Source organism: Sorex araneus, chromosome 1 (genome assembly GCF_027595985.1).
Source record: "Sorex araneus isolate mSorAra2 chromosome 1, mSorAra2.pri, whole genome shotgun sequence".
Lineage (NCBI taxonomy): Eukaryota > Metazoa > Chordata > Mammalia > Eulipotyphla > Soricidae > Sorex > Sorex araneus.
Window position 1 is genome coordinate 193,839,907 of NC_073302.1, and position 17,992 is coordinate 193,857,898.

A 17,992-nucleotide genomic window follows, 5' to 3' on the forward strand; every position below is an offset into this window, starting at 1 on the left:
CAGTAACGGTCCCTCGCTGCCTCTGTGCTCCGGGGCATTAATAGTCGTTCCGTGAAGAAGGATTTCATGGCGCGTGGCCTCGGGGACCCCGGAGAGGCTCACGTGTGCCCCGGCCCCCGGAGGACCCCAGGAGCCGCCCGTTGGAGGACTGTCCCTGCCCCCTGGCCCCTGCGGGCTGCAGGCGTGAGCCTCACCTCCCTGCTGCCCCTCCCCGCCCCAGCCCGGGCCTGGGGGGCCCGGGGGCCATAGGTCAAGTCCACGCTGTCCAGTGGCCAGTCCCCACAGGAAGAGCCGATCAGTGGCTCCAGCGTGAGAGGGACCCGGGCTGAGGGGCCTCCCCACAGGCTGCACAGGGAATCCCTGGCCAGGGCGAACCGCTGCCCCCGCCCGGGAGACTGGCCCAGCCTCCAGTGCTCCCACAGGACCCGCTACCTCCACATACGCGCCAAGAGCCATCAGGACAGAGGAGCTGACGCCGCGACCACGCCCACCACCCAGCCCCCCCACAGCTCTGCCCGCCCTGGGAGCCACTAGCTGCAAATACGCCCAAGGGGTGCTGCTGGGGGCCAGCCCGAGGCAACGGGGTCTCCGCTCCTGGCGGGGTTGAGGTTCTCACACAGGACCCCCAGCTCCCTCAGCTGCCCCTGCCCTGGGCCTCCTCAGCTCCCCCTGCCCTAGGCCTCCTCAGCTCTCCCCGACCTTGGCCTCCTCAGCTGCCCCTGCCCTGGGCCTCCTCGGCTGCCCCTGCCCGGGGCTTCGGCTTTGCCGTCCCTTGGAAGCCCCCCGGTGCTGCGGCCTCCTGGCCACAGGCTGTCTTGGTCGTGCGGACAGGGAACGAGTCCCTCAGAACAGTGGGGAGCGATCCCGGAGACTGCGGGCCGTAGACAACCCCGCGTGACGCGTAGAGTCCTCAGGGCCGAGTCATTCTCCTGCAGTGGCAGGGCCCGTGGTGAGGCTCGTCCCTGCGAGATGCCTTCTCGGGTGACAGACAGCCCCGGTGAACACGCGCGAAGGTGACAGACACTCGACAGACACTCCAGGAATGTGCAAGGGGCCGGAACACACACCGTCCTCCCGTCCCTGCCTCCCCCTCCATCCTCCCCCATCCTCCCCGTCTCCCTCCTCATAGCCATCCTCCCACTCTCCGTCCTCCCATCTCCGTCCTCCCCCCTATCCTCCCCGTCTCCCTCCTCACCGCCATCCTCCCATCTCCGTCCTCCCATCTCCGTCCTCCCCCCATCCTTCCCGTCTCCTTCCTCCTCGTCACCATCCTCCCATCTCCGTCCTCTCACTCTCCGTCCTCCCCCCATCCTCCCCGTCTCCCTCCTCACCGCCATCCTCCCACTCTCCGTCCTCCCATCTCCGTCCTCCCCTCATCCTCCCCGTCTCCTTCCTCCCCCCTCCTCCCCCTCCGTCCTCCTCGCTGCCATCCTCCCACTCTCCATCCTCCCATTTCCATCCTCCCCCCATCCTCCCTGTCTCCTTCCTCCTCATCACCGTCCTCCCACTCTCCGTCCTCCCATCTCTGTCCTCCCCCTCCTCCTTCCCCTCCATCCTCCCCCCATGCTCCCCGTCTCCTTCCTCCTCGTCACCGTCCTCCCATCTCCGTCCTCTCACTCTCCGTCCTCCCCCCTCCATCCTCCCTGGCCCCGCCTGCCGTCTCCCTGCCCGGCTTTGGCCCCGTGCCCTCGCGGCTGTCAGCCTCCCGTCGCCATGTCCCAGGTGCCCGCCGTGTTTACAGACGGGACAGCCGCCCCTGGGCAGTGGCGTCCCCAGGCCCGTGGGTGCCCCGGACCCGGGCGTGGGCCAAGAGTCCCTGGCAGGCAGGAGCCCCAGGCTTGGTCATGGCCCCACCGTGTCCCGGGGGTGGAACAAGAAACAAAGACCCGCCCCGACCTCTCCCACCCCTTCGCGCCTGACCCCTGCTGCCCCACTTGGGCCTCCCGGCCTCCTGGGGCCCCGCCGGCAGGGGCCAGGGGCCACGGGGCCGCGCAGACCTGCCCGCAGCAGGCACGGTCCCGCCTGGGGGTGGCGACGCCCCAGAGCCGAGAGGCCGAGGCCAGAGCAGAGGTGCGAGCTGGCACCCACCTGCTCCGGGACCCGGGCCGGGACCCCTGCGAGGCCACAGCAGGGCCGGGCAGGCGGGGCCAGCAGGGACGCGGGGCTCACCCTCAGGCTAACTGGGGCCGTCTGGGGGCAGCACGCCCTCGCGCCCACCTCCGGGCAGGAAGCCTTGCGCGGGTTTGCAGGGGGCCCTGCAGGGTCCGAGGTCACTGCGCTTCCTCCCAGGCCCCACGCGGAGACGGGCTTCCCTTCCCTGGGGCCAGCACGGGTGCGAGCAGAGGGTCCAGCCCGGGAAGGTGAGGCCCGAGCTGGTCTGCCAGGCAGCCCAGCCTGGCCGTCCCCAAAGCCGAGTCCCAGCCGCCCCCCAGCTCTTGGGCAGCCCCGTGGGTGCCCCCTGGAGGGAGAGCCCCGCCAGCCACCTCCAGCCCCCCCTCTTCCTCCGAGCACGCTTGGCTGAGCCTCAGGGGGCCAGGCCACGTGCTCCGGCGCCAGGCGCACCAGGCCACGTGGCCAGCCAGGCTCGGGCGCGAGCGTCCACGGCTGGGCCAGTGTGGGCCTCCCGCCCCCCCCCCCCCGGCGCCCAAGGGAGCGGGGGCCTGGCCCCTGCCCGTCTGTCTGCGCTGACAGCGGGCCGGCCCCCACCTCCCGCCCGTCAGCCTCTGACAGGTGCGAGCGGCCGGGGAGCCCCCAGCACCCCATTCATGCCCGTGCGCACAGCTGACGGACGGGCGGGGTCCCCAGGGCCCCCTGGGTGGGGCCGGGCCTGAGGCGCTTCATTGGCGCTGACGGGTGGGGGCAGGAGGGTCCGCGCTCTGGCGGCTGAGCCCCGGCTGACCCGCGGGCCGGGAGGGGCAGACAGCGGCTCCGAGGGCAGAGACCGAGGGCGGGCACTGGCGGGGGAGGGGGCACTGCTGGGTCGGTGCAGGTCTCGGTTCTGGCCCAGGCCGGACGAAGGGCGGCTGCCGTGGCCGTCTGGGAACCCGCAGACCCGCCCAGCCGTCTCCGGCGGGCGCTGGCCACGTCCCTGGGCGTCCCAGCCCTGCGCCCGCCCTGCTGGGGCCCCTGCATGGACATGGACGGAGCCCTCGGCAGGGCCATGGGGGGACAGCGGCTCTGACCCGTGCTCGGAGGGAAGGCCGTCGTTTTATTTCTTTAGCCCCGTCCCCTCTGCACACGCCCCATCCCTCTGCACACGCCCGTCCCCCTCAGCACACAGAGCTGGCGTGTGCACATGGACCCTGGCTGTAAGGGCAGCAGGTGCCCGTCCAGGCTGAGTCCCTCCCACGGGCACTGTCCAGCGTGGTTTCAGGAGAGGCTGAGTTGCCTTCACGTGTCCCCGGGGCTCTGGTGCTCCCTGCAGCCAGGGTCCCAACTCTCCCCTGGGGCAGCTCCGCCTCTGCGGACCTGGTGTCTTCTGAGTGTCAGGCCCCCTCCCCCCGCCCCCCGGCAGCTGCAGCGTCCCTGGGGCAGGAAGGCCTCTCCCACGCCTGCCATCACTGCAGGGCCCGGACTGCTGCCCCCTCCTGGGTCAGGGGCTCGGCCAGAGACGAGGCCCCCCGGATACTCCCACTCGGAGGGCAGGAGGCTTGGGGCTGAGGCGGTTCCCGCGGGAACTGCATGGCCGGGAAGCGCAGTGTGGCCAAGGCCCAGGTGCGGACGTGATTCCCTGCTGGACCAGCTCTGGGCACGCCCGAGAGGGCAGCGGGCATTCCTCCGGACGGTCGGCTCAGATGGCCGTGGAGTTCTGGCAGGTGATCCTTCTAGGCCCTTCCAGACTCTTCCAGATCCTTCCAGATCCTTCCAGACTCTTCCAGATCTTCCAGACCCCTCCGGACCCTTCCAGACTCTCCCATTCCTGCTCAGCCCTATTTGACCCGGAGCCCTCGGGAGGGCAGCGGTCACCCCACTGTGCCTCCACACGACCGTCCACTGTCCCCGGGATGATGGTGTCTGCCACGTCTGCCATGCACCTGTGAGACTCGGGGACAGCCCTGGGGGACGGCGCGTTGCTGGCTGGGCCGGGGACACCCGGGCGCGTGCGGCCAAAGCCCTGGGCCGCTCCAGTGCTCCTTGCGGCCTGTCTTGGTGAGGTTGGCTGATGCCCGACTGCGGGCAGGCCACTCAGGTCGGCCCTGTGAGCACCCTGGCCGGGGGCGCTGCCACTGCCCTCGACAGGCCCCAGGCGGACAGACGGGCACCAGGCCGCGCCCACTGGCACCCAAGCCCCCGCCGTGGGGAGGGAGACCCTCACGGCCGTCAGCCAGGGCCCTGCAGGGTCCTACGGGGAGGCCGGTGCTGGCCAGACACGGACTCGGGCGTGTTGGGGCCCTGGAGAGACCCCCCGGGCCGGATCCCACTTCCTCGGACAAAGACCCCAAGGTCTTTCGGACGTCACCGCTGCCCCTTCCTGCACAGCCGCCAAGCTCCACAGCAGCCCCAAGAGGGGCAGGCCCGAGTCAGGGATGACCCCGAGCCCGAGCCTCAGCACACCCTGAGGGGCCAGAGGCCCATCGGACCCCGGCCCCCGCCATGCCGCTCCCTGGCACTCCCTGGGCCCCCCCACAGCACCCAGATTCCACGGCCGAGCTGCGGAACCCGGCGAGGGCATCACTGTGTGGGGGTCCCCGCCCCTAGGACCCCGAGGGCCTCGGCCTCTGCCCCTGGCTGCTGGCCTCCCGGGTCCCGGCACGACAGGGGCCCAGTGCCGGGGACACCCACACGGGCCCCAGACCGACTTGGCTCTCCCGTGGAGACCCCTGCATGGAGGCGCCCCCCCCAGCGGGCACTAATCCATTATTCCAGTAAGCTGCTCACGGGCACAGTAATTATCTAATGGCCTCCTAAAGGACCGTGGCTCACTAATCTGTTTATAATTATCATTCCAATGATCCCACACATTAATGTCTGACCTTCAGCAACTCTGACCTGGTCTTAATTAACTCCAATATCAAATCATCGCCGTGTAAGAGGCTGGCCGTGACCAAATGGATGAACCCCAGGTACAGTTAATTTCGGGAGCAATTATCTTTTCATGTAGGAGATTTAAATGATTATCTGCACAATTTCACACACTTTTGTGTGATTCCGCGACATTATGGATCCTATTTTAAATCATTTCAAAGCCAAGGCCCTGCGGCCCGGGCTGACGGGGTCCACAGCCCCTTCCCCGAGCCCGTGGGCTGACTCTGGGTCACTATTTTCAATTACAAACAGGACCGTCATTGACCGAGTGAATCGCCCAGAGCAGCATCCAGGCCCGGTGCCCGGGGCGCAGCCTCATGCCCCCGAGGCAGACGCAACAGGCGGGAAGAGGAGCCCACGTGGGTGTGGAGACACCACCGCAGCTACCAGGCGCCCAGGGGGTCCCTCTCCCGCAGGACGCCCCGGAGAGGACCGGGAGCCACCCGCACCTCATGCTGACTGAGACAGACCCCGTGACCCCGACTGAGACGGGCCCCCGTGACCCCCACTCTGAGACGGGCCCCGTGACCCCGACTGAGATGGGCCCCCGTGACCCCAACTGAGTTGGGCCCCGTGACCCCGACTGAGACGGGCCCCTGTGGCTCTGGGGCCGTGACCCCGGGCCCAGGAGGGAGCAGGAGCACAGGGCCGGGAGGAGGGCACAGCGGGGCCGTCACGGGACAGCAGGGACAGACCACACAGAACCCGGCTGACCGGCCCCATGGGACGGAGACGCCCGGAGCAGGCAGACGGCACCGAGCAGGGCTGGGGCGGGCGGAAGTGTGCACCCCGTGGTCCGCAACGAAGGTCGCCCCTACACCGGAACAGCCCCAAGGGCCGCGAGCAGCAGAGGCTGAGAGGGGTCCGTCCACGGTGCTCAGAGGGGGGGGGTGGGCCCAGCAGGGCTGAGAGAGCGAGGCAGGAGGGACATCGAGGCAGCCTCTGGGTCAGGCCGGCCTCAGGCCCTCGGGGAGTTTCAGCCACACAGTCAGGGCGGCCCCGGGGCACAGGGAGGGGCGTGGGCATGGCCACGGCCCCGCCCAGGCACGCGCCATCACGTGGGCCCCATCCCCGTTCCCGGGCGCTGTCCGTGAGTCGTGAGCTCAGAGGCCGGGCAGCGGTGGGACCCCCGTGTGCAGACCCGCCCCAGCAGAAAGGAGGGGCCGGGTGGCGGGAGCCCGGCTCCTCTCCTTCCCTCGGGCAGTGCCCGGGGCGGGGACCGCGCCTGTACTGTGTGGCCAGAGGCCGTGGGCACCGTGGAAGGGCTCAGGGAATGACCAGCAGCTCTCAGGCCCGGCGCTACCCGTGCAGGCTGACACGGGAGGGGGACGGGTACCCGTGCCCAGCACCAGGGCTGCCCTTGGCTATCGTGCCAGAGTCGGGTCTGCGTCTCCGGCTTGGACACCAGGATGGCCTCACACACCCGACACCCAGCCCTGTCTGCTCTGTGCACCGCGGAGGGCTCGGCCTGGAGACATACGTGCCATGGCTCGTGCTGCGATGCCAACACGGCACTGGGGGACAGGCCGACCGTCCGGAGACTGACGGGCTGAGGGAAGCTCAGACTGTCCGGAGACTGATGGGCTGAGGGACACGCTGACCGTCTGGAGACTGACGGGCTGAGGGACATGCTGACCGTCCAGAGACTGACAGACTGAGGGGAGCTCAGACTGTCCAGAGACTGACAGGCTGAGGGACACGCTGACTGTCCAGAGACTGACGGGCTGAGGGATGCACTGACCGTCTGGAGACTGACGGGCTGAGGGATGCACTGACTGTCTGGAGACTGACAGGCTGAGGGGAGCACCAACTGTCCGGAGACTGACAGGCTGAGGGATGCACCGACAATCCGGAGACTGAGGGGCTGAGGGACAGGCCGACCGTCTGGAAACTGACGGGTTGAGGGATGCGCCGACCATCCAGAGACCCTTTGCATGACTTCTCTGCCACTGGCTAGAAAGCCGATCTCCAACCCAGACAGTCGCTCCACAGGCGCAGGCTGTGGGTGTGTCCTCACAGATAGCCGTGTTCTCAGTGGACGAACTTCCTGGCCTCCGCAACACCATGCTGCATGACGCTCCTCTCAGGTCGGCAGCTCTGGCGGCCCATCAGGCTCCCTCACGCTCAGTTTCATTCCCGAGCATCTGAACCACGTCGCTCGAGAGCACTTCTCAGTGTGACTCTCAGAGGCCGTATTTTAAACGGCCTATTCGGATGCCTCAGCCTAGGCCCAGCGAGCACATGGCCTGCCACCAGCCCTGTGGGACCCGGGCACCATGTGCCCCCGAGGGCTGTGGGGGTAGCCCAAACTCCCAACTACAAATAATTCTGCTACGTATGGTTTAAAAACCTGCCTCTGCTTATTCTGTCAATGGTATGACCGGAGTCAATTTTTTTAACTGATTGTGGGTTTCTCTTTAGAGTCAAGTCAGTTTTGCTGTCGGTATTTTAACGAAACTTTATTTTGCTTATACAAGCTCAGCTGCATCACGTCATTTTCAAAGTGACTTTCATTAGATGCCTGCGGCTCCTATTCTTTCTGTACCGCGCGAGCCTGGACCACCAGGTGTCCTAAACCCTCTCAAATGATGATTACCACACTACAGGGAGAGCGAGGCCACTCGGGAGAACGAGGACACTCGGGAGAGGGAGGGCACTGAGGGAGAGGGAGGGACTGAGGGAGAGGGAGGACACTGAGGTAGAGGGAGGACACTGAGGGAGAGGGAGGACACTGAGGTAGAGGGAGGACACTGAGGGAGAGGGAGGACACTGAGGAGGAGGGAGGACACTGAGGGAGAGGGAGAAACTGAGGGAGAGGGAGGGCACTGAGGGAGAGGGAAAGCACTGAGGGAGAGGGAGGGCACTGAGGGAGAGGGAGAACACTGAGGGAGAGGGAGGGCACTGAGGGAGAGGGAGAACACTGAGGGAGAGGGAGGGCACTGAGGGAGAGGGAGGACACTCAGGAGGAGGGAGGGCACTGAGGGAGAGGGAGGGCACTGAGGGAGAGGGAGGACACTGAGGGAGAGGGAGGACACTGAGGAGGACGGAGGGCACTGAGGGAGAGGGAGGACACTGAGGGAGAGGGAGGACACTGAGGGAGAGGGAAGACACTGAGGGAGAGGGAGGACACTGAGGAGGACGGAGGGCACTGAGGGAAAGGGAGGACACTGAGGGAGAGGGAGGGCACTGAGGGAGAGGGAGGGCACTGAGGGAGAGGGAGGACACTGAGGGAGAGGGAAGACACTGAGGGAGAGGGAAGACACTGAGGGAGAGGGAGGACACTGAGAAGGATGGAGGGCACTGAGGGAAAGGGAGGGCACTGAGGGAGAGGGAGGACACTGAGGAGGATGGAGGGCACTGAGGGAAAGGGAGGGCACTGAGAGAGAGGGAGGACACTGAGGGAGAGGGAGGGTTACTGAGGGAGAGGGAGGACACTGAGGGAGAGGGAGGACACTGAGGAGGAGGGAGGGCGCTGAGGGAGAGGGGGGCACTGAGGGAGAGCACTGAGGGAGAGGGAGGGCACTGAGGGGAGGGCACTGAGGGGGAGCGGATACTCAGGGGAGCGAGGACAATCGGGGAAGGTGAGGGAGCGGCATCTCTTCCAGTCAGATGGGCCTTGCAGACACCCAGAGGACTGTGTGAGCGCTTCTTTCAGAAAGTTCTTGCCACACTAAGAGGGACTTGTCTTGAGTGTCTCTATCAGCACCAGGGAGGAGGTGACGGGTGGCAGTGTCCTGTCCAGGGCCTTCCCGAGTGCCCGTGAGGCCCCGGCCCCCCGAGTCACACCCCGCTGACGGCACAGTGGGGGAGTGTGGGGGGTCTGGGGTGAGCCTTGGGGCATGGCAGCCCCTCCCTGCCTCTCCCTCCATCCGGCTCAGGGCTGAGGGGCCCAGCTGAGCGCGGCAGAAGAGGAGACTGAGCCCCCCGGAAAGTTCCATGCCTCAGAGCCTGCCCAAGGCACCTGGGTGGGAGAGCAGCGAATCCTGCCCGAGGCGGGGATCGGGGCGCTGTGGGGGGCAGCCCCCAGACGCTCCCCGTGCGTCACCGTCCCCAGCAGCCAGCAGGAGAGGCCCCGCAGACTGGCCCGCCCTCGCCTGTGGAGGGGACTGTGTTCCTCTCGGACCCGGGGCCTGGCGGGGCTCGGGCGGCCTTGCGCCCGGGGGTGCCGTGGGGATGGGGGAGGCTGAGCCTGCGGGGCGCGGCCCTGTCCTCTCCGGCCCAGTGAGCCTGTTCCCGCGACGGGTTCACCCGCAGGTCAGGCCGCGGCGCCTGCCAGCCCACGGAAAGGGATTGATGTTGTGAGTTAGTGCCGCACTTGGGCCCGCTGCGGGCGGAGGGGACACTCGGGGCTTCTCAAGGTGAGGGGCGGGCGCGGGGTCTCCGCCGAGCCACAGCTGCTCGGGGGCCAGGTGGGGCCGAAGGAAAGCCCAGGAAGAGTGACCTGAGGCAGAGGAACGGCAGAGCCCGTAAGAGAGCGCAGGCACGGGGGAGGGCTCAGCTCCGGGTGGGGGGTGGGGGTGGGGGGGTCTGAGCCCAGGGCGCAGTTGGGGGAGAGGCTCGGCTCATGGGGCCTGGGCGGAAGCCCCTGGCCTCAGGGCTCTGCCTCCCACGTCCCGGGTCACTGGGCCCTGAGCACTCGGTGAGCACTGCCACGAGTGGCTGCAGGAAGGAGAAAGTGGAGCCCGAGAGGCACAGGGCTGCAGCCAGCACCCCACAGGGTCCCCCGCCCCGCAGGGGTCCCCGAGCACAGAGCCTGGAGTCAGCCCTGAGCACAGAGCCGGGAGTCGCCCTGAGCACAGAGCCGGGAGCGGCCCTGAGCGGCACCGCCCAAGGAGCTCGGGAGAGCAAAGGAGCCCTCGGTGTGCGGGCCGTCGTGCACCCCTGCCGCACCAGGGCCAGTGGGCGCCGCCTCCACGGGCACCGCCACCCGGGCACGGTCAGACACAACCGCTGCCCCCGCAACCCCCACGTGGACGTCCTGGCCCAGCGCCCAGACTGCCCTGAGCCTGGGGCGGAGCTTCGAGATGTGAAGCCTCAGGGGGTGCATCGGAGAGAAGCTGGAGACAGACACTCGGGGGCCCCAGGGGACAGGTCTGTGTGCTGCGGAGGGGCACCCGCATCCCCGCCTCCCCAACCGCCTCCACATGGGGACCCTTGCTGGGCTGCGCCCCGGGGGTCTGACAGCCCAGGAGGTGGACAGAGGCCCCACTGCCCCCGGAATCTCCGGGCTGACGGAGCTGCGACACCTCCCCACACTCACCTGCTCCACCCGGGACACAGCCGGTCCTGCAGAGGGGGCCCGAGGGCGTCTCAGAGGGATGACTGGGGACAGGCAGCCTGGCGCAGGCTGGCACCTGCTGAACCGAGGGGCTGGTACCCGCTGGAGGGGCTGGTACCCTCTGACTGGGGCTGGTACCCGCTGACTAGGGCTGGTACCCACTGACTGGGGCTGGTACCCGCTGGAGGGGCTGGTACCCACTGACTGGGGCTGGTACCCACTGACTGGGGCTGGTACCCACTGACAGGGGCTGGTACCCGCTGACTGGGGCTGGTACCCGCTGACTAGGGCTGGTACCCACTGACTGGGGCTGGTACCCGCTGACGGGGGCTGGTACCCGCTGACGGGGGCTGGTACCCACTGACTGGGGCTGGTACCCGCTGACTGGGGCTGGTACCCGCTGACTGGGGCTGGTACCCGCTGACTGGGTCTGATACCCACTGACTGGGGGTGGAACCAGTGACTGGGGGCTGGTACCCGCTGGGGGGGGCAGCAGGCTGCGGGCAGCTCGGGTGCCGGCACAAAGGGACATGCAGATGTGTCTGCCCTGCCATGGGGTCACCGAGGTGGGGGCCAGAGACCCCCACAGTCACCTATGGGTGCCGCCTGGTCTCTGAAGGTCCAGCTCTGACCACCTTAGCCTCTGGGGGCCACGAAGCCTGGCCCGGGGGTCCCGGCGGGTCAGGAAGACAAGGCGAGTGCCCGGGGGCTCCCTCTGAGAAGTCCCCTGGCTCCAGGTTCGGGGGCTTCGCTGTGCCCCTGCGCCTTCAGGATATTCTGGAGCAGAGGGAGCTGTCCGCAGGTGGCCGTGCCGCGGACTCTGGGGGGAGGGGCAGAGGGGCAGCACGGGGGTCTGTGAGGAAACGGGAGAGGGGTAACACCCTGCCCTCTAGGACAGCCTCATGACAAAGGAGCACACACACAGACACACACACACACATATACACACACATACCCCTATGCGCGCGCGCACACACACACACACACACACACACGGGCCTGAGCCAACAACACGCGTGTCACACTGCTGTTCCTGAGCTGGGGCGGCGTGGGGCTCCACCTGCCCATGCCCAGAGTGTGGGGGGTTTCATGGCCCCACTCAACTTTTTTTTTTTTACTTTTTGGGTCACACCTGGCGATGCTCAGGGGTTACTCCTGGCTCTGCACTCAGGAATTACCCCTGGCGGTGCTCAGGGGACCATATGGGATGCTGAGAATCGAACCCGGGTCGGCTGCATACGAGGCAAACGCCCTCCCCGCTGTGCTACTGCTATACTCCCCCCCAACTCTTCCTCATTTCTTCTTCTTTCTCCTGGACCTGAGAGGGTGTGGTGTTGGAATTATGTGCACAGGGAACCATCATGTTAGCCATCTTGTACTGTAACCACGGGACTCGGTCAGTGAAGATGAAAGAAATCTAAACAATGAAATGAAAGTCGTACATCCAGAGTGAGAGGAAACACCCCTCCTCACAGAAGACACCGGGCTGCCGTGTGCGCCTGGGGGCAGCAGGGCAGGGTGGGAGGCCACGGCCGTGGGGACGCGAGGGGCGAGGGCGGGGCGGGGAGCGGGAGCAGCGGCTCAGCGGGGCCCCGGGACACCGTGTCAGCCAGCCCGGACATCCCGGGCAGAAGCAGGTGTTTGGGGGTGATGCGAACCCGGCCCCGACCTCCAGTGCTGAGAGAACCACCCCTGACGCCTGCCCGAGGGAAGGCAGCGCGGGCGCGACAGCGCCGCAGCCCTAAGCCGCTCCCCCACCCTCTGCCGGGTCCCATGTGATTCCCAGCACGGTGGTCCCTGAGCACAGGACCCAGAGTCCCCTCGCTGCTGGGGCTGCCGAGTGCCCAGGGCCTGTCCCCAGGGCGGTGCCACTGTCTCTCCCGAGCAATTGTGGCTCCTACAGAAAATGAGCTTGCGTTGCCCTGGGGTCCGTGGTGGGCCTAGGCCCACACTCTAGTCTGCAGAGCACTTGGCCGAGAGCAGATGCAGCTCCCGCAGCTCCTGGCACTGAACATCCTCAGGGTCTCAGGGACAACTGCATGGGGGTGGGGGGCGCCGGCCTTGCGAGCAGCTGATCCCAGTCCAGCCCGGCACCTCTATGGTCCCCTGGCACCAGGCACACTGACCCCTGAGCACAGAGCTCAGAGATGGCCCCCTGCTCACCCCCAGTGAAGACCCCGGGCCTCAAGCTCTTTGTTCTGTGACCCCTGCATAAGGAGAGTCCTGCGGCTGCCTCCTGCAGCAGGTCCTCCGTGGCCCGTCTCCGTGGTCTGTCTCCGTGGCCCGTCCCCGTGGTCCGTCTTTATGGCCCCTCCCCATGGCCTGTCTCCGTGGTTCGTCTCCATGGCCCGTCCCCGTGACCCGTCCCTGTGGCCTGTCCCCATGGCCCGTCTCCGTGGCCCATCTCTGTGGCCCTTCCCCGTGGCCCATCCCCGTGGCCCGTCCCCGTGGCCCTGTTCCAACAAGCAGCATATGTTTCCAGATGTTTCCAGCGTGAGATGGAGCCACACTCCAGTCATACCCACACTCGGGCAGACTCTCCGCGTGGGTGCTGCCCGGGCCTCTGGGTGTCTCCCAGGAGAGACTCGGTCTATGGCCGTCCTGACCTCTGCCACCCTTCTGGGTGACCCAAGGATGCCCGGCACCACAGGGCCTGAACGGGCTGTGTTGCCAGCCTGCTCGGCGGAGGGCAAGGGGAGGAGCCCCTGAGCCTCCTCGGTGCCACGTGGGAGACAGCACGAAGGGGCGCGCCTGGCCGCTGGCACTCACCCCTGGACCGGGGCCCGCTGAGCTTCCTGTCCAGGAACTGCCCCTTCCCCTGGACTCCCTCGGCCCAGCGCTTTGAGCCAGACTGTTGGGGGTTTTCTGTTGACTCACACGATTACTTACCCAGTGGGTCATCCCGAGAGCGACTCGCAAACATTTTCATTCTTCAGGTTGTCATAAATCTCACAGAGTTATCAAATTCAAGGGTGGGGCCAAAATGGCCAAATTTGTTTGTTTTGTTTGTGCTCTGTAGTCAGTGTGATTCTCTGTGTTCGTGTCTCTGCAGACCCTCCTCCTTCTGCCCAGAGCCGCACACTTTCCGTGGCATTATTGTTGTCCACGCAAAGGGCATTCTGTGATTCCTGTGTTGGCACAAGTTTGCTGGAAATTAATTCTCCTTTGCAGGTTTTCCTCCACATTTGGGAACTAGCGCTTGTCTCTGGCAGCCATAGGTTGGATTCAAAAGCCAGAGTTTAAGCTTTGCTTATTTCTGCCCTTTCTCATGTAGCAGGTAAAGGCAACTCTTTCACTTTCGCTGGAACTGTTTTTCCTTTTTGGGCCACGCTTAGAGTGCTCAAGCCTTACTCCTGGCCCCGTGCTCAGGGCTCTCTCCTGGTGGTGCTCGGGGGACCTTGTGGGAAGCTGGGGATCAAACAGGGGCTGGCGGGGAGGAAGGTGACTGCTCGGCTGTTTCTCAGGCTGATTCTTCTTCCAGGATTTTTTAAATGTTTGTTTCTAAGCAAACTGACTGTGGCATCCCCAGACGTCCCTGTTTTGTTGAATTGCATTTTGTTCCCGTTGCTCCAAGTTCACTGAATGTTTCGGACTTGAGGGCCGGTGTCTTCCTGGTGAACCCGGCACACGCCATCTTCTGCCTCCTCTCTCTCCTTCCTTCTGATCCCAGCTGTGCTCTGGTGAGACTGTTCGACCTGCCCTCCATGAGCACCTGCAGACGGGCCCTGGTGCCCTGCGCCCAGCACTCCGCTGGCCCGTGCTTGCTGTGGCCCCAGCCCGTAGCAACGCCCGGCACGGAGCCAGGGCCCACACCTGGGTCTGATTTTCAGGGCAGTTTGGACAAGGGATGGGCAAAGCGGACAGTCACCGAGTGCCGAAAGGGGCTTGTATGTCCGTCGGGCCAACTTGGCGACAGACACCCACTACGTCTAAAAGCAAATTTCCCTCGAGCCTTCTCCCTGCCCCCGCCCCGGCTGCATCTGGCCGTCGGGTCTCCTTGCTCGTGTGTGTGTTTCAGTGGGGCTCTCATCTCGAGAGGTGCCGGCTCTCTCGGAAGCAGACACGCAGGATTCCACAGACCCACTCACCCCTCACTCCTCGGTCTGCATGGAAGGCCTCCCTCGGGAACCCTCCCTCTGGAACCTTCCCTCTGGAACCCTCCCTCTGGAACCTTCCCTCAGGAACCCTCCTTCTGGAACCCTCCCTCTGGGACCCTCTCTCTAGAACCTTCTCTCTGGAACCCTCCCTCAGGAACCCTCCCTCTGGAACCTTCCCTCAGGAACCCTCCCTCTGGAACCTTCCCTCTGGGACTCTCTCTCTAGAACCTTCTCTCTGGAACCCTCCCTCGGGAACCCTCCCTCTGGAACCTTCCCTCTGGGACTCTCTCTCTAGAACCTTCCCTCAGGAACCCTCCCTCGGGAACCCTCCCTCTGGAACCTTCCCTCTGGGACTCTCCCTCTAGAACCTTCTCTCTGGAACCCTCCCTCTGGAACCCTCCCTCGGGAACCCTCCCTCTGGAACCCTCCCTCTAGAACCTTCTCTCTGGAAGTCTCTCTCTAGAACCTTCTCTCTGGAACCCTCCCTCGGGAACCCTCCCTCGGGAACCTTCCCTCTGAGACTCTCCCTCTAGAACCTTCTCTCTGGAACCCTCCCTCGGGAACCTTCCCTCTGGGACCCTCTCTCTGGAACCCTCCCTCGGGAACCCTCTCTCTGGAACCTTCTCTCTGGGACCCTCCCTCAGGACTCATGCTTCTCTCCAGCCTGAGACTGTTTCGTGTCGGTGCATATCGGCCAGCCCTTGGACTGCACTCGGGGCCTCCCGTCCCTTCCTGGTCAGGCCCCCTTTCCATTCTTTCTCATGCCCCCTGCTCTGCCGTGCCAGCTGCCCCAAGGAGGTGGGGGGAGAAAAGGTGGAGCCGTTTGAAGAACACTTGGCGTTACCAGATTTGCAGCCTCGATCCCGCGAGGCTGGGAACTGCGTGTCTGGGGGTGCTTCCCGGGTACCCGGGGCTCCGCTGCACACCCACACTGGTGCGTGGCCTGGCTCACCGTCCTCCTCCCTGAGTCCGGGCAGCGGCCCTGCAAGGCCTGGGGGCGGCTAGGGAGCCGTCCAGCCCCACTCCCGGCTGGGACTCGGCCTCCGGCTCCCTGTGCCTGCGTGGGGAGAAGCTGGTGCCCGCGGCTGCGGACACGAGTCACTGCCAACGGCGCTTCCCAGTCCAACTCCCCTTGCCTCCTCCTGCTGCGGGTTTGGATGGAGCCGAAACGCCACACACCGTTGGGCGCAGGTGGTCCAGGCACGTCCTCAGCTCCAAGGCTCAGCCTCCTCCGAGAACCTGCAAAGCGCATGCATGCAGCTGCAAACATGCCCACGGGCGTGTGCACTTGTGTGTGCTCACTCAGCTCACACATGTGCACACATTCGTACACACAGTCACACATGCATGCACATGCTCACATGTGCACATGCATGCACACACTCACACATGTGCACACATTCATACACACAGTCACACATGCACACACATGTATACACATGTGCACACACAGAGACTCACATATGCACACGCGCACACACTCACCTGCACTCAGACTCACACCAATGCTCCAAGCTGCTCCTGGGGACCCAGGGTGGCGGGAGGCTGAGGGCCGCCTCCCCTGAGCCCCGCTGACCCCAGGCACAGCCCCCGGGAGCTTCCGCTTTGTTGGATATCATTGGTTTGTCCTTTCCCCCTTGCCACTAGGAGCTTAGGTTTATCAGTCACACCCATCAAAGTGCTCCCTAGTCACTCCCATTCCTTTGTTTATCTGTAACCACTTCTACCAGTTTATCTGCTCTTCCTCTAATCAAACTCTGTTAATTGGTAAGGTCAGAACTTCCTAGGACACTGAATATTATAACATTGCCTTTCTCTCCTCTTTATGCCTTTTGAATAATTTACTTTAAAGCTATGTCTTTTTTGTATAGACACAAGAAGACAATATTATGTTTTTATAACTTAAGACTTAATTGGCCTCGAATATTATTCCCTTCTGGGCATCTGCTTTCTCCACTTAAGCCTCAGTTGCCCTCAGTTCCTAGCACCCCAAAGTAGGGTCCCCGACGTGGGACGGGAAGGATCCAGGGCAAGCGGTGAGTTATGTGCTACCCTGGCATCGAGATGGGCCTGGCCAAAGTGCCTAATTCTTAACTCTAAGTTAAGAGCTTGATCATAGACAAATGCTGTCATGATCCAATAGTAATTATGAGACTGGGACCCTGCCAGGGATAGGAAAGACTGATCTGGCCTGAGCACTGTAGTCTGAGATTGAGATGGCCCCAGGAGAGCCATTCTATAAGCTTTAATGCATCTCTTATTGTGTCCATACAAAATAATTAATATTATGAATTCTTATATGTTTGCTGGCTGAGGAGAAGAGAAACACATTCATGGGACTCTGCCCTTGGGTGGGTCCTCCTGCTGAAAGAGAGATTCTGTCCTAGTGAAGGCATTCCCCTAAGGGATAGAACGATACCCCCTATGGATTGTGACCACACCTATGTGTATGCCCCAACCCCCTCATGCTGTGGAGATTTAACTAGGCTGTAAGAGTGGGTTGGGGGCCAGATCCACAGGGCCAGATCCACGGGGGCCAGATCCACAGATCGAGAAAGAGACCGAGAGCCGGGAGAGAGGCAGAGAGAGAGAATGAAGTAGGATGGGGGAGAAAGAAGCAGGAGGAGAATCAGAGGAGAATGGAGATGGACATGAAATAAACCGATCGAGCAACCAGTTTGGCCTTCTTCCTTCCTTCGCCTGCCTCGCCGCCTGTGCTCCTTTTCTTTTTATTTTTGTGTTTTACACACCGCTTTGCTCTTTGGGGACAGGCCCAGTGGGAGAGAGGCTTCTGCTGCCCGACTTGGCCCGAACCCGTGTCCTACATGGGGGCTCCAGCGACAGCCGTCACCGGTCAAGCTGGAGTGGCCAGGGAGTAAAGGTCCTGCACGCGCTCACCAGACCCACAGCCGCCTCAGGGACCCCCCGCCCGCTCGACGGCATTCTTGCCTGAGAGAGACTGGAAGCCCAGAACACACCGCGCCCGGGTCTCCGTGTGCCATCACGGGTCTGCATGTGCCGTCATGGGTCTGCACGTGCCGTCACGGGTCTGGGTGTGCCGTCACGGGTCTGGGTGTGCCATTACAAGTCTGTGTGTGTTGTCACGGGTCTGTGTGTGCCATCACGGGTCTGTGTGTGTTGTCACGGGTCCGTGTGTGCCACCATGGGTCTGCATGTGCCGTCATGGGTCTGCATGTGTCGTCATGGGTCTGCATGTGCTGTCACAGGTCCGAGTGTGAAGCACACGCAGGTCAGGTCCTGAGGGCTGCGGGGACTCCGGCAGCCTAGCCTTGCTCTGTCCCCCCCAGGCCCTCCCCAGCACGAGCATGTGGAGCTGCCCCTGATGGACACGGCCACCCGTGACCCCCAGGACAGGCACCCCGGGCACCCAGAATCAGTCTCCTGTGTCCAGTCAACACCCGCACCTGCTCCCAAGGGGACACGCCCGTCCACTGCACAGGACCAGGCAGACGGAGGGACCACCTCAGGCTCCCAGCCTAGCCCACGGTGGGCAGGGGTCCCGTGGTGCCCAACAACTGACCCACAAGACCACAGAGGCCACCCGGCAACAGCGCAGGACACTGCGGAGAGC